At 45.8% G+C, this 24,744-nt stretch overlaps 1 pseudogene; it reads left to right on the plus strand.

The window, feature by feature from the left end:
* LOC114308765 (pectinesterase QRT1-like) overlaps positions 1–24,744 on the plus strand; it is a 55,631-nt pseudogene that overhangs the window by 21,935 nt on the left and 8,952 nt on the right.

Raw genomic sequence — 24,744 nt, forward strand, 5'->3', positions numbered from 1 at the left:
AAAGATCCCCAAACAAGACAAGGAGAGAGGGGGTCACCCCCCTCTAATTTTGGCCCTCAAAAATGCATCAAAGCCACTGAAAATCCACTGGATTTCAGTGGCTAAAAGGCCAAGCCATGGCCAATGCAAGTGCTCTAATGCATAGCCTTAATCATGAAGGGATGAAACATGCATAGGGGGAAGATGACCCCAAACAGAAATATGACCTTAACAAAACTTGAAGAGGAGATCAAAAAAAGACTTTTTTCAGTTCATAACAAACCTCAAAAATGTTCAAAAGTCAGGCTAAAGTATGATGCAAAAATAGCCCTAAAAGAGAGATTGAACAAACAAGGAAGTAGATGACCTCAAACAGTAAAGTTCTCTTAAACAAAGTTGAATAAGGGCTCAAAATAAGTTACTTTACAGTTTATATCAAATCTCGAAAGTGCTCACAAATAGGACCAAGATATGATGCAAAATAGGCCTACAAAGAGGGGTAAAGCATGCAAGGGTGTAGGAGGCCTCAAACAGAAAAGTGTTCTTAAACAAACATGAAGAAGAGCTCAAAATAAGACTATCTTAAGTTTACACCAAGGCTCGAAAATGCTTGCAAATGGAGCTAAGGTATAGGGCAAAATAATGTAAAAATTAGGGAAATGAGGACTTACCCTTGAAGAGCCAACCTCCAGCAGCTTTTGGACCAAGTTGATGAGCTTCCAACCTCTGCAAATGGCTTCCAAGGTGCTGGAATGGATGATGGAGGTGTGGTGCTAAGGGTTGTAGTGTAAATGGACTAAGGAAGTTAGGGTTTTGGAGCTTGGAATAGTAGTAATGGAGGTGGGAGGTTATGTGCCTTGGCCAAAAATGTCTAACCCTTAGATATGAAGAGGAGGGCCTCTCTTATAGAGAAGAGAGGCCAAAGCTTCTCTTGGAAGCTTTAAAGATCCTCCATACACGTGTATGGAGGATACACCAAATGGTCTCCAACTGGCACAGCTGGATTACACTCAAAAAAGGCAAAAGCAATAAGCAGACCGGCCAGTTCAAGTGGCCGACCGGCCACCCATCCTGGTCGGCCGACCAGGGGTCAAAAGGGTCAACAAAAATTGCTGGTCGGCCTACCTAGAAAGGTGGCCTCCCAGATGAGTAGAATACAGCTGTGTGGAGAAAAACTAGAAAAAGTGACCCATGAGAGAGAAAAGCTAGCTTTTAAGCAAGGTTCAAAAGGGTCAAGATGAATTTTTGGCCGGCCTATCCATATTGGTGGCCTCCCAGATGAGCACAACACAATGGTGGTATGAAAGCCAGAAAATGTGGCTCAAAAGTAGGAAAAACCAGCTTTTGGAGAGAAAAAATGAGAAAACTGGCTTTTCAGAGGAATAGGTGGCCAGCCACCATCCTACCACCTCCCTAACAATGAAAATAGGGTCCCTACCAAAAAAGGACCAAAACGGATGCAAAATGAAGGTTCGGGGACCAAAACGCGCGGTTCGAGGCCCCGAAAACAGGCTGTGAGGCACCGGAAGTGGCGTATGACCACGAAGGTGGTCTCCAGGGCCACAGTGTCTCTCTAAAGGGAGGAAATAAGGTGTGTGCCAAAAACCGGAGCAAACAGAGGTAGTTAAGCGGTCCCGAACCGAGGCACACGGCCGACGGCTCCGAAAACTAGAAACCGGGCTCCAAACAGGAAAAATGGCCTACGACCACGAAACGTAGCCTACGGCCACTGAGAGATGATCTACGAGACCTCTCCCTCTCTTCAGGAAGAGAAAACAGAGAAAACAGGACCTGGTTCGCAAACCGATGATGGGCACAAAAGGGCCCTGAAGTCCGGAGGCAAGGCTCGCAGCCGAGACTCTAAAACCTCAGAACGAGCACAATATGCAACATCACCGAGCACTCAACTGGTGACGTCTGAGTCTAAAGGTCGGTCAAAAATGGGGTGTCTACAGTTGCCCCTCTTTGACAGAACTCGGAAGTCATAAGTGACGAGAGTGAATGTCAAAGCCCAGAGACGACCCATTTTTGACAAGGCCGAAGACTTAGACAAACACACAAGATAACAAAGATGTGTCTGCAGGCATGCCCGCAGGCAGGGGGTAGGATGCAAAATGGTATGCACAAAGCCGGATATAACTCATGATCATGCAAAGCAGCAAGCTGTAATGAAGCGCACACGCAACAGTTTTAAGCAAGAATGCAACGCAACAACTACATTTCATGCAGTTTAAGAATGCGGAGAATTGTTCGATTCTCCCCACGTCTCACACGGAGAAGATACAATACCTGCGTGATTCGTCTAGTCGCACCAGCTTCAAATGAACCGTACATACAATATCGTGCCTGAAAGGGAAAGAAACTTAACAAGTACAACATCATTAGCAACACATGTTTAACGCTATATCGAACGTAGACAAACAGGGTGCCGATGGGAAAGTGCATCGCAATGCGAGAGATACACGCGTAACAACGCAAGTTAAGCGTGAGGGTATAACAATACCAATGAAACGTGCACAACAATGCAAGTGGTATGCATGAGAATGCAAGTGACGTGCATAACAATGCAAGATAAGTGCAAATTCGAATGCATGTTTGGCGCGAAACAACGAGCAAAGAAATGGAAGTTTCGACGAGTGCAATTTAATCGCAACCTCCGGTTTACCTCCCGGAAGGATCACAACATACTCAAAAAGGATACATCTTGCTCTTGACGAGTGACAATGAAACACGCATCGAAAGTTGGAGTTAGAGTTCCCGCGGAGGGATTTCGCGACAAAAAGTGCACTTTTCTTGTACTTTCTCGGGTCCCGGGGACTCCAATCATCACCAAAATTTGCAGAGACCTTGGAGACCACCTTGGGAACACCACCAACCAGGTTTGGAGTCCAGGGGAGGCCACCGACCAGGTTGGAGTGCAAGGGGTGGTTGGCCTACCAGAAAAGGTGGCCGGCCGACCACCTAGCCCAAATCTGGGGCAGTTTGGTCTTTTTGCTCCCATTTCTTTAAATATACATGTCCAAAGCTCTTTTCCTCATAACTTCATATTCGAAACTGCCTTCTCCTCCTTCCTAGACCATTTTCTTTCTCAGATCTACTCTTTATACGTGTTTTCCAACGCCCCACGCCAAGTTGTTTCGTGAAAACTTTCAGTTCTCTTCATTTTGAACCGATTAAAATTTGATTTCGGGGCTTCTTTTCTCATTTTCACCACTTGAGGTAAGTTTGTCTCAATATTTGGAAGATTTTCTTGGGAGTTGACTTTTGTTGACTTTTTCATTTCCCGAGAGTTGACTTTTTCCAATTTTGGCTCATTTCGCTCATTTTTGCTCCTTTTTGCAGATTTCTTGAAATGGCGGGTCAATTTCCCCACGGCGGAGGTTCTCCAGGCGTCGGAGGCGAGCCTAACATCATGTCTTTGCATCCGAGGGTTCGCCCCTTTATTCCCGAGAGGTACGATCCTTCGACTCATGTCCTCCCTCGGGCGATTTTTTATCATTTTACCGACTTCGACCCTCGAGCTCCTGTAGACCTGCTGTTGCGGGAGCCGGAGTCCCATCTCTCTCATGAGGCGCGAGAGGTATGTACTTCACTTTTTTTACATTTCTTGCCTTTATTCTGCATTTTCCTTGCATTTCATGTTATGTATACTTCTTGCTCATTCTGAACACATTCGCATGCCATGCTTCTGCTCATTTTAGCACACAACTTGATCTGCACGCTTAGTCTATAACACAATACTCTGTCTTGAACACATAGCTCAATCACTTGAATCACTGAAATTTGAACACACAGCCCAAATTTAATTGTGAACACGCAGCCCACATTTGATTGAAAATTGAACACGCAGCCCAAACTTTAAATTTCTGAAATCTGAACACATAGCCCAAATTTGATGGTGAACACGCAGCCCACATTTAATTGAAAGTTGAACACGTAGCCCAAACTTTAAATTTCTGAAATCTGAACACACAGCCCAAATTTGATGGTGAACACGCAGCCCACATTTAATTGAAAGTTGAACACGCAGCCCAAACTTTAAATTTTTGAAATCTGAACACGCAGCCCAAATTTGATGGTGAACACGTAGCCCACATCTAATTGAAAGTTGAACACGCGGCCCAAACTTTAAATTTCTGAAATCTGAACACGCAGCCCAAATTTGATTGTGAACACGCAGCCCACATTTAATTGAAAGTTGAACACGCAACCCAAACTTTAAATTTCTGAAATCTGAACACGCAGCCCAAATTTGATGGTGAACACGCAGCCCACATTTGATTGAAAGTTGAACACGCAGCCCAAACTTTAAATTTTTGAAATCTGAACACGCAGCCCAAATTTGATTGTGAACACGCAGCCCACATTTAATTGAAAGTTGAACACGTAGCCTAAACTTTAAATTTCTTAAATCTGAACACGTAGCCCAAATTTAATGGTGAACACGTAGCCCACATTTAATTGAAAGTTGAACACGCAGCTCAAACTTTAAATTTCTGAAATCTGAACACGCAGCCCAAATTTGATGGTGAACACGCAGCCCACATTTAATTGAAAGTTGAACACGCAGCCCAAACTTTAAATTTATGAAATCTGAACACGCAGCCCAAATTTGATTGTGAACACGCAGCCCACATTTAATTGAAAGTTGAACACGCAGCCCAAACTTTAAATTTCTTAAATCTGAACACGCAGCCCAAATTTAATGGTGAACACACAGCCCACATTTAATTGAAAGTTGAACACGCAGCCCAAACTTTAAATTTCTTAAATCTGAACACGCAGCCCAAATTTAATGGTGAACACGCAGCCCACATTTAATTGAAAGTTGAACACGCAGCTCAAACTTTAAATTTCTAAAATCTGAACACGCAGCCCAAATTTGATGGTGAACACGCAGCCCACATTTAATTGAAAGTTGAACACGCAGCCCAAACTTTAAATTTCTGAAATCTGAACACGCAGCCCAAATTTGATTGTGAACACGCAACCCACATTTAATTGAAAATTGAACACGCGGCCCAAACTTTAAATTTCTGAAATCTGAACACGCCGCCCAAATTTGATTGTGAACACGCAGCCCACATTTAATTGAAAGTTCAACATGCAGCCCAAACTTTAAATTTCTGAAATCTGAACACGCAGCCCAAATTTGATGGTGAACACGCAGCCCACATTTGATTGAAAGTTGAACACGCAGCCCAAACTTTAAATTTCTAAAATCTGAACACGCAACCCACATTTAATTGAAAGTTGAACACGCAGCCCAAACTTTAAATTTCTGAAATCTGAACAAGCAGCCCAAATTTAATTGTGAACACGCAGCCCACGTTTAATTGAAAGTTGATTTGATTTGCACACAGCACATTTCCTTTATTTGCATACAGTTTATTCATTCCATTCCGAAACTGAATACACGTGTTCGCTATGAATGCAGACATCCTCCCGCGTTACGTGGAGATACGGTTCTATCGCTTCGAGAGATTGGTACGCGGAGCTCCCGGAAACTGTCCGCGATTGGGTTGATCTGGCAGGATTCGAGACCTTTTGTACTGGGATATCTCGTTATCCAGCTAGCCGGACATTGATGGGCGCCTTGGTAGAGAGATAGTGGGACATTACCAACTCCTTCCATTTCTCAGCTACCGGGGACATGACTATGACCCCATTTGACTTCGCCGTTTTGACGGGCCTTGACGTGGGAGACTGGGCGATCCCTTACGACGAGGACATGGGCGAGTGGGAGGCAGCCTGGATTCATCTATTGAGAGCTCGCCCACCGGTAGACCGATCTTCAGGCCGAGTCCGGTATACCTGGTTTTCTGCACAGTTCAGGGGGACTGAGCCCGAGACTCCTGAGGAGATTGCACAGTACACCGGCGGGTTTTTGATGTTCCTCTTCGGGACCACTCTATTCGCCGACAGGGGGAACACCGTTGGGCTATATTTGCTGAGTGCCTTGGTAGACCTCACACAGGTTAGTCAGTACGACTGGGGTGGCGCCAGCTTGCCTACCCTCTATTGCTATATGAGTGCGACCTCCCGCGGACGGGGAAACATAGTCGGCGGCTATTGGAGAGCTTGGGAGGTACCTTCTGCCCTCTTGATTCACATTTCTGCTTTTCATTATCTGTACATTGCACACACGGCACACTTTACATTTTGTACTTACATTCTGCCCTCAACATTCTGTGTTCAGATTCTACACACAGCATTCTGTATTCTGATGGCTTTTGCCCTGTTTTCCACAGTTATGGGTCTTCGCGTACTTTCCGACGCTAGCCCCGGAGCTTGAGGTGGAGGCCCCTCTCATGACCCCTTATTCACTCGTCTTCGAGGGCCAGTACCGGTCGCGGCCCCGGGAGACTCTCCCTTACCTGCGGCAGTATTTTGACACTGTGCGGGCGACCGAGGTATGTCATAACTCTCAGTTCTTTATGTGTTGATCTTTGATTTATTTTGCACATTTGCGATTTCTAATCGGCTTATGCATTGGCTATCTGCAGATCTTATGGCAGCCCTGGGCGCCTCTGGGTGAGGATCTTCGATTCCAGTTTGCTGGAGGATGGGCCTCCTCCTGGTATAGAATCTTGTTCGAGGGGCCAGTTAGTAGGGCCTGGTTCCTGGGGGAACGCTTTCTTCGTCAGACTATGGGCCTCCCTGAGCCGAGTGTCCCTTCAGCACCCCCAGACGATATGCGGCTCGCTGATAGGCTTACTCTCCAGGGTGTCATTGATGTCAGGCTAGGCATTGATGCACTGCTGTATTTGGAGGACGGGGAGTACGCGACCTACCGTCACACCTACTTGATGCCTCCATTGACAGGTGTTCGTACTCCCTCGAGGAGGTCTACCGGCAAGCCGTCTTCGAGTCACACCCGAGCCAGAGACATTCCTTCAGCCGGTAGGGCTGGCACATCCAGAGGTGGGGCTGGACTGGTCCCTCCGATTCTCCCGACTTATCATGATGCCGGATGGCCAGGTATCCTCGACTGAGTTGACGGGATGGAGAACGGGGCTTCCTACCCTATTCCGCTAGAGCCTCCTATGCCAAATCATCCATACACCAGAGACCCTGACTCACCACCGGTATGTTTTACAACTTTGCTTTATCACTCAGATACTTGGACATTCATTCATTCACTGATGATTTACACTTGCATCTGCAGCCTACCACAGAGTATGCTGAGGGGTTACTCGGGTTAGTGGCCTCGCTCGAAGGCATGGTCTTGCGGAGAGAGGCGCAGCTGTCCATCATGGACGTCTCGGTACTGTTCAGTTTTTTTGCATTTATCATATTTCTGATGACATGCTGAATTTGAACATTTCACTGCATTGATTGACCGATTGTATGCGGAGAGCACATCTGACACACACCACATCCATGTACTATATTTGCATACATCCACTCCAGGTAGCTTTTATCTGTACATCTGATATACATATTTTGGCTGATGTATTCAAATTGCACTCTTCCTTTTCAGATGCCTTCGGTATATACCGGACCACAGGCCAGGCCATCTGGGCCTTCCGGAGGAGCTGGGCCATCTAGGCCTTCTCGAGGAGCCGGGAGAGGGGAGTCGTCTCACGGACGAGGCGGGCGCAGAGAACATATCATTGAGGAAGAGTCCAGTGAGAAGGAGGAGTCTGCGCATCGTCAGTCAGAGACATCTGCTGGCAGAGAGGATGACTCTGAGTCTGGTTCTGAGGGCGGAGATGATACCGAGGAGGATCTCGAGGATGACAGCTCTGACTCAGATGGCGATGATGGTGCTGAGGCTGTTCCGCAGAAGAGGACGAAGAGGGCCTCTTACTCCTGTGCTTGAGAGCACAGATGTTCCTGTTTTATTTGCCTTTTTTACTAGTAATTGCAGCACATTGTACATTATTAGGCAGTTTTTTTTTTTTATTTTCTGTAAAACTTGTACCCTTGTTGTAAAATGTTGTAACAAAGGAAACATGATGGAATGAAACAGATTTTGTTCAAAAACAAAGTGTTGTATTTTATGTTCTTGCATCGCATCGCATTATTTTGCACAAAAATGAGATTGAATGGAAATCATGCATTGAAAATTGCCAAGTCAGGTAGCGAACCGACGCAACAAACAAAGCAACTCGATAAGCAAGACACAACAATGTTGATAAAAAAAGAGTAACAACTCAATACACAAAACTCGTCAACTCGACAAAACATAACAACTCGATAAACTTGACAACTCGACAAACAAAACAACAACTCGATAAGCAAAACAACAACTCGATAAGAAAGACTAAACAACAACTCGATAAACAAATACATTTCGGATGATCTGGGTGACGGAACGCATCCGAAACAGAGGAAAACTCGCACCTTTAAGGCCCCTAATGCATGGAAATGCTTGGAACTTTCTTCTAGAGGCTAGAACAAGACTAAAACCACCCTCCCCTTGATGGCCGACCACCTAAGGGAGCTGGCCGACCAGCTTTTTGCATTGGAGGGGAGAGGGGTGGTCGGCCTGCCAGAAAAGGTGGCCGGCCGGCCACCTAGCTTGGCAACCACCAAATTTTCAACACGTGTCCTCCGAACAGTGCCTTATCCTCTTTAAAAACTCCAGCCTCGCGGTTCTCTCATTTCATCTTAGTTTTGCACCAAAATGGAAGCATTTCTCACCCAAAATCTCACAGCTTGGATTGTTTCTCTAGATGGCTCGGAAAAGTTGAACTTTCGGGGCTTCGGCTTGAATGCACTATTCACGTTGACCGTACTTCGCTGCGCATTCCTTTCCTCTATGCCGCGGCGAGGTTTTGGAATCCGGTAACACACGTCTTTAGCTTCGGCGGGCAAGAGATGTGTCTGACCTTCGAAGATTTTCAAGTTTTGATGGAATCTGAGCGCCATGAAGAGATTTTGTCCCAGCTTCGCTTCGGTCACGCCCAAGCTTTAGGACAGATGTGTGGGCTTACCATGCACGATGCTCGGTCTCTGATCTACAACGAGGAGCTGGATATCCTTGGCTTGATTCATCGTTTTTCTTATGCCGGTAACCGCGGCGACCACCATTGGCAAGGTTTTCGGCAACACGCCCTTTGCTTGTGCATGCTATCTCACTTTTTGCTTGCCCCGGGCTTTAGCGGATCTAGCATCCGTCTGATTGAAGTTGCTCAAGGCTTGAAAGAAGGAAATAGCTGCATTGCCATGACATTGGCCGAGACGCTGATGGGCTTGGATGCTTTATATCGCCGAGAGACGACCAGATTCGCGGGGAGTCCACTACTGTTGCAGGTAATGTTTCCCACCCTTTCTCACATATATATTGCTCACATCACTCGGCCCTCAGGCTCGGTTTTTCTCACAAAATCCCTTTTCTTACTTTTCTCTCATCGTACATCTCTCTATTCTTTATTCTCTCATTTTTCATCCCTCCCCAGGTATGGTTGATGGATAAATTGCAGGTTGTGGACTCTTGCTCAGCCTACTCAGCTCGCGGCTACTTCTTCCGACAATGACTAGTCGATGCCCTTGATGAGGGATGGTGGTTCGATTGGATGCGCAATTTGTCTGCAGATCGCATTGCTTGGCGCTGCCCTTGGCTCAATCTCCCGGCAATGAGCTATAGCATGTCCCGGCAGACCGGGATCCAGTTGATTGGTCTGACTCACTGTGTGTTCTACTTTCCGTTCCGGTTCCAGCGCCAGGTCGGTCATGATCAGACTTGCCCGCCAGAGGGGATAGAGTATCCTGCCGCATTTCCGGTTCGAGGCGCACAGCTTGCCCGGTATGCCACAACATGAAGGACTAGAGAGCTCCTGGCCCCTGCTCCCACTTTCAGTTGCACCTTGTCTAATGAGTGCTTGGATTGGCTCAATGAAGAGGCACAAGAAGGGCCTGCTTTGGCATCAGAGGCTTCGACCAGCTCTGGAAGGGGGCGCAGGAACACCTGACTTAGCTATGCCCCGAATTTGTTACTTTATTAGTACTTTCAAGTTTTCTTTATGAATGTAATAAAAAACAACTTCAATTTGTATGCAAGAGTAGGAGAACTCTGTATTGAAATCAATGAAATTGAAGGTTGTGGGTACTGAAAATTTTCTGCTTTGGTCCAAAAATGGTCTAAGTTATAAAAAGATTAATTTTGAACAAAGTCAACTTTTATTAAAACTTTTCAAAACCATTTTCGATATGGATCAAAACTGGACACACTTGAAATCTGTCACTGAGATGCACAACCCCGGATCCCAGCAACTGGAAAGTTGCCCCTAGTCTGAAGAGTACCGCGGCACTGCACAGCAACGGAAAGTTGCCCCTAGTCTGAAGAGCACTGCATCGGAGATCATAACCGAACTCTTGAATGCTGAATAGACAAGGATAGCCGAGATGATCAAATGGACAAAGTTGATCGGGGAAAGTTTATGGCTGAACTTTAGGATGAAGTTGCCTACATATCCCGAAGATGGGAATCAAGCCTTACGTAGTTCAGGCTTAGGTTCACTCGAGTATTTTCACTCTCCTTTTACGCTCTAACTTTTGCCAAGGCCGTCCTTTGCGGGTTTTCAACCTTGCGAGCTCAGTTTTTATATTTTCCAATTTTTTCAATGCTCTAACTTTTGCCTAGGTCACCCTTTCAGGTTTTCGGCCTAGCGAGCCTCTCAGGGATAATATTTCTTCAACTTGTCTATGTTGATCGGTTGCGAGAACTCCAAGCCATATAGGTCCATTAGAACCACAACTCCACCTGACCAGATTGACTTGATGATGTAGGGACCAGTCCAATTGGGTCTGAACTTGCCCCTTAGGTCGTGGATGGGAGCTCAGTTGTCTTTGAGCACCAAATCTCCTTCTTTTAGATTCCTAGACTTAACTTTTTTGTTGAAAGCCCGGGCAATTCTGCGCTGATAGCCTTGAACATGGTACAGTGTTTTCAGTCTGCGCTCGTCAAAAAGCATGAGTTCTTCAAATCTATTCTGTTGCCAATCTGCTTCAGCTATCTGACACTCAGCCAGCACTCGCAAAGACGGAACCTCAATTTCAATAGGTAGAACGGCCTCCATCCCATAAACTAATGAATACGGAGTCGCCCCAGTAGAAGCTCTAATTGAAGTCTGGTACCCCCACAGAGCAAACGGCAGCTTGTCTGGCCAATCCCGGTAGGTTTCCACCATCTTCTGCAATATGTGTTTGATATTCTTGTTGGCGGCCTCGACCGCTCCATTAGTTTGCGGCCGATATGTAGACGACTTATGAAAAGCCACGTTGTATTTCTCCAACAAATCAATCACTTCCTTCTTGAAGTGGGAACCATTATCTGAAATGACCTCGTTTGGGACCCCATAACGACAGACGATATTGTTTCTAATAAACTTTGCAACATGTGAAGCCTTCAACACCGCATATAATTGGGCCTCAACCCACTTCGTGAAATAATCTATCGCGACCAGGATGAACTCATGCCCGTTAGACCCTTTCGGAGTGACAGCCCCGATCACATCGATTCCCCAAACTGAAAATGGCCATGGCGAAGTCATATTGTACAACTTCAACGGCGGGATGTTCATGCGGTTTGCATGGATCTGACACTTGTGGCATCGCCGAACAAAGCCGATACAATCTTCCTCCATGGTGGACCAGTAATAACCCTGTCTGAGGATCTTCCGTGCCAGCATAACCCCGTTCACATGTGCTCCACATTCTCCTCCATGGATGGCCTCCATCAGGCATTTTGATTCTTCCGCTTCAACGCATAGCTTACGCATTCCCAGATGACCTCTCTTGTACAATTTACCTCCGCAGATGATGAATTGAACGGCCATTCTTCTTATTGCCCTTTTATCCTTGACATTTGTCCCTGGTGGGTGCACCTCTTTCTCCAAGAAGTTCCAAATGTCGTAATACCAGGGGTTCTCATCTTGAACCTCATCTATAGCAACGATTGATTCATAAGCTAGCGCAAATTTCTGGTCAATAATGACTGGACGCATCCAGATTCCAAACGGGATGTCTATCATGGAAGATAGAGTTGCTAGCGAATCTGCGAATCTGTTGTTCTCTCTTACTAGATGAGCAAAGTTTAGCTTCTCAAATCGAGGAATTAACAAATCCAGGGCCTGATGATACATCATCATCTTTTCTTCTTTGACTTTCTAATCTCCTTTCGCTTGAGATACAACAAGGTTCGAGTCCCCGATGACGTCCAACCATTTTGCCCCTAGTTCCAAGGCTGCTTCTAGACCGGCAATGCATGCCTCATACTCTGCTTTGTTGTTTGAGACTTTGAACCAGAGCTTAAAGGCTAGAGGGATACGGGAATTGTCGGGTGCTATCAGCAACACTCCTATTCCATACCCATACTGGTTGGACGCTCCGTCGAAATAAATCGTCCAAAACTCGTCGTCGATATGCAAAATGGCCTCATCTGGGAATAAGTACTCAACTGCTTCACCCCCTTCCACTGGATGATCGGCTAAGAACTCTGTTACTGCTCTTCCCTTGACCGACTTGCGCGTCACATATTTTAGATCGAATTCGGAAAGCAACAACAACCAACGAGCTAGCCTACCCGTAAGTGCCGGTTTCTCAAAGAGATATTTGATGGGATCTATTCTCGAAACCAACATTACAGTGTGAGCTAACAGGTAGTGCCGCAGCTTCCTGGTAGCCCATACCAAGGCTAAGCAAGCCTTCTCCAATGGTGTGTAGCGAGTCTCATACTCCAGCATCTTCTTGCTCAGATAATAGATGGCCATTTCCACTTTGTCCCCTGATTCTTGGGCGAGCATGTAGCCCATTGTGGTCTCAGTCACTGAAAGGTACAATATCAACGGTCTTCCCGACTCTGGTGGTGATAACACAGGTGGGTTTTGTAAATATTCCTTGATCTTTTCAAAAGCAGCTTGGCATCAGCCGTCCCACTGGAATTTCATTCCTTTCTTCAGGAGACCAAAAAGTGGTTCACAAGTCAAGGTTAATTTTGAGATAAACCGTCTTATGAATTGCACTTTACCCAGAAAGCCTCGCACCTCCTTTTCAGTCCTTGGTGGTGGCATTTCTAGGATGGCCTTGATTTTGGAAGGGTCGACTTCGATACCTCTTTGTGTAATGAGAAACCCCAGCATTTTTCCTGCTGTGACACCGAACGTACACTTCTGAGGATTCAGCCGCAACCGAAATTCTCTAATCCTTTGAAAGAACTTTTGCAAGGCAGTGTAGTGGCCCTTCCTTTCTTTGGACTTGACAATCATGTCGTCCACGTACACCTCAACCTCTTTGTGGATCATGTCATGTAATATTGTGGTCGCGGCCCGGCATCACTCTGTAGCAGTAGGTCCCCCACAGGGTGGTGAAGGCATCACTCTTCAGGTTCCATCACTATCTGGTTGTAGCCTGAGAAGCCATCCATAAACGAAAGCAAAGCATGCCCTGCTGTGAAGTCCACTAACTCATCAATGTGCGGCAAGGGAAAGTTGTCCTTCGGACTAGCTCTGTTCAAATCCCTAAAATCCACACATACTCGAATCCTACCATCCTTCTTCGGCACTGGAACAATGTTGGCCAACCAAGTCGGGTATTCGGATACCTGCAGGAAACCTGCGTCAATTTGCTTGGTGACTTCTTCCTTAATCTTGAGAGCCCAGTCCGGGCGGATCCTTCTGAGTTTTTGCTTAATGGGTCGGGCCTCGGGGTCAAGAGGGATCCGGTGCTGTACAATCTCAGGATCGATTCCAAGCATGTCTTCGTAGGACCACGCGAAAATATCTTTGAAATCTTTTAATAAAGCGACTAAGCGCTCGCGTTCCTCCGAAGACAACGTGGACCCGATCTGGACCAGCCGCGGGTCCTCCTCAGTACCGACATTCACGGTAGTGATTTCATCCATTAAGGGTTTAATAAATCTTTCCTGCTCTTGTTCAATTAAGCGTTGTAAAACTGGAGGAATTTCCTCCTCGTCATTTTCATCAAAATTTTGAAAGTCTGAATTAATGCAATAAATCAAGGGCACAGAAAAATACTCAGAAACCACAGCTATTTGATTCTCATTAAGCACATCCAAATCGTCCGATTCTTCGGTTACAACAGACTCAAAAGAGAAAGAAAAAGACGACCTGGACAAAACTGTGGCATCCGGGTTATCATCCCCAGGATTACCAGACTCAGACTCAGTCGACCTGGAACCTGATTCCGGCTCACTAGATTCGGTGGAATCAAATTCCGGCTCACTACCTGACCCGGTGCAGCTGGACAAAAATCCCTCTTCATGCTGCCAAATGAGAGAGGGTGCGATAGATGCATCCAAAATGTTTGCTGGTAGGCCCGCAGCCGTTCCATTCCCGATCATGCATACCGAGAAGTTATCCCCCAAGCACTTCTGTTCGATCGGAGGATCTAAAAGTAGACATGCCAGCACTACCCCCATTTCACTTTTGGCGTCCTCAGACTCCACTTTTTTGCTCTGCTCAACCTCAGCTATTGGGTCTGTCTGCTCTCCGGCAACGTCATCCCCGGGTAACTACAGGTCAAAGAAGATCTCAAATCCCGGCACGTGCTTCTTCTCCACGTTCAGCCACGGCTCTGGGAAGCCACAGAACGGAAAGTTCTCCCCCTCCCGGACGAAGCGTCCGTTTAGGGTACCCTAAATGGGCCGGTGCATTAAGTCAAAAGGCTTCCCTGCCTTCTTCACTCTGGCTCTCCCAGCCATCTCCTTACCCTTCCTTATCCAATCCTCTTTGGTGGGCAGAAAACCCAAACCAAAGGTATGTGGGTTATGTGGCACCTCGGCCGATGTTGCGACGCCCTTCCGGCCGCTCTTTCCCAATCCCATCTCAGGGATATGTTGAAACTTGTTCATAAGGTATACCGATTGAGCACTGACATACACTCCCTCATTAACAGCTAAGATGTCCTGCACGACCCGGGCCTCAGCTAGGGTAAAACTGGATAAGAACACATCCTACATACCGTGCTCAATTTTCAAAACTGGCGTAGATACTTCCGGCGGTGGATGGATCGATGAATTCCCAAAAACAATGGCTACTCCCTTTCCATGGGGGTATTTCACCATTTGATGCAAGGTAGAAAAAACTGCCTTCACTTGATGCAGCCACGGCCGCCCCAAAAGCAGATTGAAAGTGGCGGGAACCTCTAGGATGTGAAATTCAATTTCATGCTGCCCCGGCCCAACCTTGGTTTGAATTTTCGCTGTCCCCATGACTTCTCTGCTTGTGTTGTCATAGGCCCGAATCACCTGGGCTGTTGGCACAAAGTCCGCGGCCTTCAAGCCAATTGCATAGGCAGTCCTTGCTGGACATACATTGATGGCGGACCCTGTGTCGACAAGCACCACGGGTATCCATTTATTTCTGCACTCCACGGAGATGTAGAGTGGCTTGTTGTGGTTCGCACCCTCAGGTGGCAGTTTTTTGTCAGAAAAGGTCAACATCGGGGTAGCTCCTCCCGGAAAAACTAAGCCCACCAGCTGTTCAGGCGTGGTGTCTATAGAGAGCTTGGCCTTGTCCATGGCCGATAAGAAAGCTTGTCGATGCACTCGCGATGCCATAAGCAGTCCCCAAATGGAGATGTCTGCTTGTATTTTCTTTAACTACTTTAGTACAACCTCTTCTTCGACTTGCTTCTCCTCTGTCTCTTAACTTCCTTATCTTTTCCAGATGCCTCCGGCTGGTCTAGTTGCGGGGGCTTAAAATATCGTCCGCTTCTCGTCATATGATCGACCTCACCGATATACCAGGTATCATCTGGCTGATTATTCCTCCAATCCTCATCCGTGTGAGCAAGACATAAATCATCATCCTCCCACCACATTCTGTCGGCAGCCAACAGACACCTGTCTGGCTCCGGTTCAATTGCACTCGCAGTACTCTCCGTCCACATACTCGCAGCATTCTCTATCTTCGTGCACACAGCACTCTCAGTCCCCTCAGGGCCCTTAGCTTTCCTAATTTTCTCGGCATCCTCAAACCTTTTTTGTTCCAGCTGCGTTAGTACAGCTGGCTGTTCAACAATTCCCGTATTCATAATGCCCAAGTCTCGAGCAGAATTCTTAGCACCGGCACTCTCCGGCGATTCATTCTGATTTCTGACCCTTCCGGCCACCACTGATATGCTCGCCCCTGCCGGGCCCTGCTCCAATTGAGCTTTGTCAACAAGATCTGGCAAGTCATCAAGCCACCTAGTAGCCTGTGTCGAGTCCTCATAATCTAACCAGTTGACTGCCGCGTCTCCTGGATCTTGGTCGTTGAAAAACTGGAGGTTGGCCAAGTCTTCTTCTACAACCGTCAAATCATCTGTCCCCTGCTCAAATCCATCTTCTTGGATCACACACAGCTCTGCCCTCTCTGGCAATTCAATATTAGGCTCAAACCGGCCTGCTGGCAGAATGTAATCACTCGGATCGTAGGCTTCCCCAGCGACACTCCCAGACTGCTCAAACCCTGATTGAACAATTCCATCCTCCTCTGAAATCTCCTCTGTTCTATCTTTGCCAGTCACCACCATTGGCTCAGGTTGGGTTCTGGAGATGTCCAACATGCACAAAGAGTCAGTGCAGTCAGGAAGGAGGTAGCAGGTGGGAAGGAGTGATATATATGCTGGGATCATAAGACACGACCCCAGTCTAGATGAAGTTGATTCTTTTGGGAGGTGGAGCTTAGTTGTGCGGTGGGAGAGGGTTTGTTGTGACATTGGGTTTTTCTAGAGGTACAATCACCTGCTTGTCAATGAGGTCTTGAATCTCATGACGCAATCTATAACATTGGTCAGTGTCATGACCGTGTTGTTGGTGATATGCGCAGTATTTTGCCGGGTTATGAGAAGGAGGGAGTGGATTTGGCAATGGCCTCCGCTCCAGGGGCTTTAAGTGCCCTTTCTTGATTAATACCCCTAGAGCCTTGGACAGGGGCATATACAGTGGGGTGAAGGTTCTTTGGCCTCTGGGTTGGAATCGAGTGGTTTGTTTGTTGCTTCCGGACGCGCCGGAGAAAGGTGCAGCTGCCATGGGTCTTGGAAGGGGAGGGGGAATGGTGGTGACTACGCTTACTTTTGAAGCTCTGGCATTTGTGGCATTGTTGGTGCCTGTGTTGTTGTTGCGGTTGAAAGTTCTTCGGGGTTGCTCTCTATCTTGGTCAATCAGACCCTGTTTCATTGCATCTTCAATTTGTACCCCCATTTCATGTAGATCTGAAAAAGTGGGAAAGAGGAGCACAATCATTTTTTGCATCAGTTTTAGCTGGAGATTGTGCACAATCATCCTGATTTGGTCTTTGTCGGTAGGCCTCAGGGTCATCATTGAAGCCTTCGCCCTCCACCAAGTTACGAAATCAGAGAAGCTCTCTTTAGGCTCCTGCCTTGTTGTTTTGAGATCTCGGCTCGTAATCTCGATTTGGGTATTGTAAGAGTATTGCGCGACAAAGGCCTCGGCCATTTCATCCCAACTCCACTTGACATCATCCTCTAACTTCGCATACCAGATAGCGGTCACACCCGACAGGGTCTGGCCGAATAGGGAAAGCTTTTGTGGTCTGGTGAGGCCCATTGGCCGTAGTATATCTGAAAATAGCCGGAGATGCACCATGGGGTCCCCAGATCCATCGAAACGATCAATTTGCCTCATTTTAAACCTATCCGACAGCGTCACAGCCACGTCGGTATATCCGTTCTTGATATCCGGGATAGCCTTTACCCCTTGGGATTTCTTGAACAACTTCTCAAGCTTGCTCAATTTCAGTGCTGTATGGTCTACCTCGAACTCGAAGGGAGAGTCCGGTTGATTGACAGGCGTAGGTGCCTTAGATAACTGGGGCAGAATTGGGGGCGGGGCTGGCCCCGTTGGTATGTCCGTATCTTCCTGGACATTTGGTGCCTCCTCGGGTGCCAGGATTCCTGGTGGGGGAGGAACTGGATGTGAAGCAGATGCTCCGGCTTGTTGTTGCAATCTAGCAATTAACTCTGCCTGCTGGGCCATGATCTCGGCCTGTTGTTTGGCAAATTTGTCCTGGCGAACAGCATCCTGCTGCATGGCTCTCATGGTGTCCTGCATCTGACCATCATTTCCTCAACTCCTGTCGGTCCCGCCATACTACCCTAATCTGTCTGAACTACTGGCAAGTCTATCTCTATAGCAACAATTGGGATCTCAATCCGACTGTCCACTGATGGGGTAATCTGCTGCTCTGGTAACCTTTGCTCAGATACACTGCATCTTTTCGACTTCCGTCTGATAACCGGGGGTAGAGAGTGAAACACTGGTTGTCCATCGACCAGATCCTCAGATCGATTGAGTCGGCGACCTCTTATCCAGAGTGCTTGGGGAATATCTGCTTGGTTTGAAGCAATTGTGCTAAACTACCTAGGAAAAAGATAAATAAAGCAATAATAAGGAAATAAACGAGCAGACAAACGAACAGCATAACGGCGTAAATAAACACAACACACAGTCGGGTATAATTAACACGCAATTGGTACACTGCTCTCAAAGACTGATCATTATTCCCAAATTACTATTCCAAAATCACTGTCCCCGAAGCTGAATCTGATACCCGCAAATAACTGATTTCAAAAATACTGAACTGGTGCCCACAGGCCTGATACCCAGAAATACTGAATCGGTGCCCTCAGGCCTGATGCCCAAACTTGCAAACTGATACATGCATTCGTATAGAGACACACTCTAAAAGCACATAACAAACAAGTAAGAGCCAAAACACCCCTATGTTGGGATAAGGTTTCCCTGTCCTATTTTGTCAAGAACTAGGGTTTCACTATGCACGCAGCGGTTTCAAACAACCTATAAACGGGTAAGCAACCTGTCCTAGTTTGGAATGGTCACTATGGATTCCGAATATGCACTGGGTCGAATTGTCAAAAAGGGTGCCCTGGTAAAACTTGGGTTTGTGCTCCCATACTGGCAGAGCCCGTAACCAGTCAGCCTTATGGCACGCTTCTCGAAGCGAGCCTCCGGCAAACCGTTCAGGAATAGTAGATGGTAAACACGGTGTCCTAGGCGCACCAATGAAAATACAATGCAAAGAAACACACAAGTGTAATCAAAACAAGATATCATGAGTTCGAGTCAAGTTCTCTAAATCCCCACCAGAGTTGCCAGAAACTGTAGACGCGCCCGTGGGCCCCCATGCTACAGTTCGAACTCGAATTGTCACGATTCTTAATCTGAACCAAAGAGTCCAAATCCGGCAAATCATTTTGAAAAAACAGATTTTTAGAAAAAAAGTGCCAAACATGGCCTGCTTTGCCAGATACAGAGTCGCCACCTAAATATTTTATTTTGGGAAATTTAGGAAACCCTAACTCGTTGCCAAAGGCCACGTGTCCGTCAATACCAAAGTTGTCTCGGCTTGGGAACTTGGGTATGATTGGGGAAGGTCACTTCGTGAGCACCCCCGCTCACCCGATCAAAGATCGGCCTCTACTAACCATGATATCTAGTTTTGAAAACATTATACGTTCTTATTCCGGTTATTAGCCTAGATTTACTATGTGATGCGTGCAGCATACAAGTATAGACTGGGTCGCCTGAATTGGAACAAAGCATCTCATGTTTGTTTTGAAAATGGTTTGATGGTGCTACCCACAAGTAGGCTAAGACGTGGATTTGCCACCCTTAGGTGGGTTTAGAAAACAAGATGATTTGCCACTATCTAGTGGGCTTAAAACTCACAATTAATGAATTGTTCCAATTCAAATAACCCAACCTTCACCCACAGGCATTCAGGCAGTTATATCATATAAGCACTTAGCCTCATGGTAAGCATGCTATCATGGCAGTCACTCACACGCATGCAAGGATGCTAAAGCATAAAACTTACCGAGTACTCCAAGCCAAAACAAAAGCTATGTTAGAAATCCATGCATGATCCTAACTATACAGAAATGCCTAATGCAACACATGCAAAATGCAACTAAGATAGGCTCGGCTATTCTAAGATGGCATATGAAATGCTACAGCTAACACGTATTCAACTTGGAATTGAAACACGATGCAGTTAGTATGATGCGCCGAGCCCGGTGCATGCAAGGCAGATGAATGGATGCAAACATGCTATCATACTGTATGCTAATTGAAACATGCCCTAATCTAACCATCATAAGTTGGTAAATAAAAGGGAGAAAGACGTGGGGTTGGAAGACATACATCACACGCACGCAACTTATTACAATTGTGCCCTCGCTCGGAGGGTCTGAATAAATAATATACAGTCCGAAATGAATAGTAAAATATTACAAAATCCTAATTAATTAACAAATTAACTAGGAAAGCGATAAATCAGCATGCAAGCCTATGGACTGCCTCAGCTCTGTTCCGAATAATAGGAGATGCATGCTTGAGTTGCCTGGCACAGAAATCGATTGCGATGCCCTGATTCGCCTCTGTTTGTAATTGTTTTTGGAATATTGCGCAACGCTCCAGAAGGCCGCTGATTTCTGATTTACTGCAACAGAGAGCAACAAAGGGGCATGGCAAAGTATTTCACACATGTATACATGACTAATCCTCAGGGAGTGTAGTCCTTGATCCTCGTGCCACCAATCATGCATATCGATGCATAATGGCCGAGGAGCCGAATTACACGACTCAATATGAAATGAATGCACATGAAAACACAACAAGACCTAAACTCCGTCATGGGTAATCCGGAGTGTCGGCAACGGGGAATTGAGACACGTTCCGTCACTCGAAGTACGAAACGTCCCTCGTTTCCCATGCTTGGGCTAACTCCTATCCCAAACACAATGCAAATGAGATGGCATACACAATGTGACTAACATACAACCTAACATACGCAATGCTATGAATTGAAAAGGCATACACAATGCATAATGGACTTACACCAACATGAGTGGACCTCAGCCACACTCACATTAGCAACCCTAAGATGAAAATGAGATGACCGAAATGTGTGCACACATGCACGCAAACCGAGGACCGAACCTAAGGCATTGAATGCCACTCTACCAAAACATGGCAAGGATGAAGCATGGCATTCAAACATGCAATTTTCAGCATTGAAACATAATGCTAAATGGTCCCGAAACATGGAAATATGGCATCCCATGCATGGAATAAGCCTCGAAACTCAATACTAGGCACATGCATTGAACCACAAGTATACAAAGCAAGCATTATTTGATCATGAAGTCTAAAGACAGAACCAAGGCAGTCCCAAAACATGCACATTTCTAGTTTAGAGCATGGCCGAAAGATGCTAAATTGATAGACTAAAATAGCATGCCACATTGACTAGCAAACATGGTTTATATGGCATGTATATGAAGCAAATGAGAACTCATCAAACCAGCCAAAAACAGTGAACAAAACATGCAAAAATATGCCTAAATAATCACTGAAATGCAGCCAATGCATGCAAAAATGAGAGGCTTCTTTGGGAGGCCATTCAAGGGGTTGTTAAGCACATACAAGATAGACACTTAACATAACCAAACCAACTCTGGAAATGAGTTGTGAAAGCTCTAAAACTCACAAAATTGGCCCTAAAATCAGTCTAGGAAACATGCCAAGAAAGGCCCCCTCAAAAGGCCTTGAATGGAATTGTTCTACACATGCACTATAGACATAAAATATGATCAAAAGGGCCCTGGTCAGACCTAAGGCAGACCTTCAAACCCACAAAATTGAGCCCACAAAGTGACTTAAATGCATGCAAAATAGAGCCCCTTTGGAAGGTCCAAAAGATCCCCAAACAACACAAGCAGAGAGGGGGTCACCCCCCTCTAATTTTGGCCCTCAAAAATGCATCAAATCCACTGAATTTCAGTGGCTAAGAGGTCCAAAAGATCCCCAAACAAGACAAGGAGGAGGGCCTCTCTTATAGAGAAGAGAGGCCAAAGCTTCTCTTGGAAGCTTCAAAGATCCTCCATACACGTGTATGGAGGATGCACCAAATGGTCTCTAGCTGGCACAGCTGGATTACACTCAAAAAAGGCAAAAGCAATAAGCAGGCCGGCCAGTTCAAGTGGCCGGCCGGCCACCCCCCCTAGTCGGCAGACCAGGGGTCAAAAGGGTCAACAAAAATTGCTGGTCGGCCTACCCAGAAAGGTGACCTCCCAGATGAGTAGAATACAGCTGTGTGGAGAAAAACCAGAAAAAGTGACCCAGGAGAGAGAAATGCTAGCTTTTAAGCAAGGTTCAAAAGGGTTAAGATGAATTTCTGGCCGGCCTATCCATATTGGTGGCCTCCCAGATGAGCACAACACAATGGTGGTATGAAAAGCCAGAAAATGTGGCTCAAAAGTAGGAAAAACCAGATTTCTGTCAGAAAAATTGACTTTTGGAGAGAGAAAATGAGAAAACTGGCTTTTCAGGGGAATAGGTGGCCAGCCACCATCCTACCACCTCCCTAACAATGAAAATAGGGTCCCTACCAAAAATAGACCAAAACGGATGCAAAACGAAGGTTCAGGTGCCAAAACGCGCGGTTCGAGGCCCTGAAAACAGGCTGTTAGGCACCGGAAGTGGCGTATGACCACGAAGGTGGTCTCCAGGGCCACAGTGTCTCTCTAAAGGGAGGAAATAAGGTGTGTGCCAAAAATCGGAGCAAACAGAGGTAGTTAAGCGGTCCCGAAGCGAGGCACACGGCCGACAGCTCTAAAAACCGGAAACCGGGCTCCAAACGGGAAAATTGGCCTACGACCACGAAACGTAGCCTACGGCCACTAAGAGATGATCTATGAGACCTCTCCCTCCCTTCGGGAAGAGAAAACAGAGAAAATAGGACCTGGTTTGCAAACCGAGGCAAGGCACAAAAGTGCCCCGAAGTCCAGAGGCAAGGCTCGCAGCCGAGACTCTGAAACCTCAGAACGAGCGCAATATGCAACATCACCGAGCGCTTAACTGGTGACGTCTGAGTCTAAGGTCGGTCAAAAATGGGGTGTCTACAGATACCTCTCCGATACCTAAATCAAAATAATAGACAAATAGACAAAAAGCTCTGTGTATTCAGGAATCAAAGTTGTGTTACCTCTCCATAGGTGATGTTATGAGCTTTTATAGGTTCCGCGTGGCATAATCTAAGTAGGACTCTTACTCCTCCATGTAGAGTCCTCCTAGGAATCACATTCCTGAAAGATAATACTTATCCTTCAACACCCTCCTCACTACTTAAACCAAGTGAGATGGCTTTACCATGGTCGGACTCCAATACGACCGAGGTAAGCATGGTTATGCTAAGCCGCAGACTAGACCGAGCTAACTTTAGCTCGGCTCTTCCATTCATTGCCCTTACCCCGGTTTCTCCAGTGCTAACCATAGTATGTTTTGACCGAGCTAACCAATAGCATGGTTACGACCGGGCTAACCATAACAGGTTATGACCGGGATAACTTCGCGTGCGGCGACCGAGCTAACCGTAAGCTCTCTTGGACCTGTGTAACTACAAGGCTCCTCTAGACCGGGATAACAATAAAGCTTACTGGGATCGGGCTAACCACAAGCCCCTTTTATCCAGCCCTTCTTACTGTGGCCCAAAGAACGGCCTATTTACCCAGCTCGGCCCAATTTAGATATAAATTATCCTCTCAAACTCCATTCGCGTGGAGCGACTGGAATCAACCATCCAGGCAAAAGTATGAATCTTTTCGTGTTAAAGAAAACATAAAATGAAAAACAGAAATGTTTTAAACTATTCAAAACTTTGAAATATCACTACAAAAAATTCACTTTTTTGCGACGGTAAAATACCGTCGCCAATACCCAAAAAGCTGTCTCAAAAGCTTTTTTGCGATGGTAAATAGCTTTTAGCGACGGTAATAGGGGGGTCGCAAAAAAAGGGGTAGCTAAAGGTCTTTAGCGACAGTAAGACGCCGTCGCAAAATATTGGCGACGGCAAAAATGCCTTTTAGCGACGGTAAAATACTGTCGCAATTAATGTGTAAAAATCTGAAGTTTTTGAGACGGCACTAAAATACCGTCGCTAATATGGTTATTTGCGACGGTAAAATACCGTCGCAAAAGGGTTTATTTGAGACGGTAAAAATACCGTCGCTAAAATGGTTATTTGCGACGGGTTTAATACCGTCGTTAATACTCTTATTTGCGACAGAAAAATGTGCCATCTCTAAAAATATTATTTGCGACGGTGAAAATACCGTCGCTAAAGGCCTTTTGTTAATATTGCCAATATCATTGGTGACGGCTACGCTACCGTCGCAAAAACCTGGTTCTAACAAAAATGCTGCAATAAAATTATTAAAAATATGCAAATTACCTGTATTAAATAAAAATAGCTAAAAAAAATCGATAATTATATAATAATATAAAAATTCCTGTATATAAATAAAATTCCATCCATAATTAAAGTACTCTTCCATCCATAACAACACATCATCAAAATTATCCAACCACATAATTTTGCATAATACATACATAATGTTGTTCACAAATCTAAATAACGTAAATCAAAAACAAAATTTTTCTTCATAATTCTTCCGTGGGTTAAAAAACCAAAAGTTCATCGCAATCTTCACACGGCTGCATTCCACAAGAAGCAAACTGCTACTCAGGAAATATCTGAAAATAAAAAATAAAAATAATTAATGACAATATAATTATGTGTTAATATTTTAATTACAAAAAAACATAAAAAATTAATTACTATATAATTACAAAGATAGTTAAGTAAATAATTTTTGCTAGATAGAAATCTGACCCTAACTCCCAAACCGGAAACCCGATTCGAGTCTCGTCTTCTCCCACAAGTCTCTCATGCCTAGGCGATCATGTGTGCCAAGTTTCGTGCTAAACCGACC

The sequence above is a fragment of the Camellia sinensis genome, chromosome 8 (assembly GCF_055761805.1).
Source record: "Camellia sinensis isolate YWXY chromosome 8, ASM5576180v1, whole genome shotgun sequence".
Taxonomy (NCBI): Eukaryota; Viridiplantae; Streptophyta; class Magnoliopsida; order Ericales; family Theaceae; genus Camellia; species Camellia sinensis.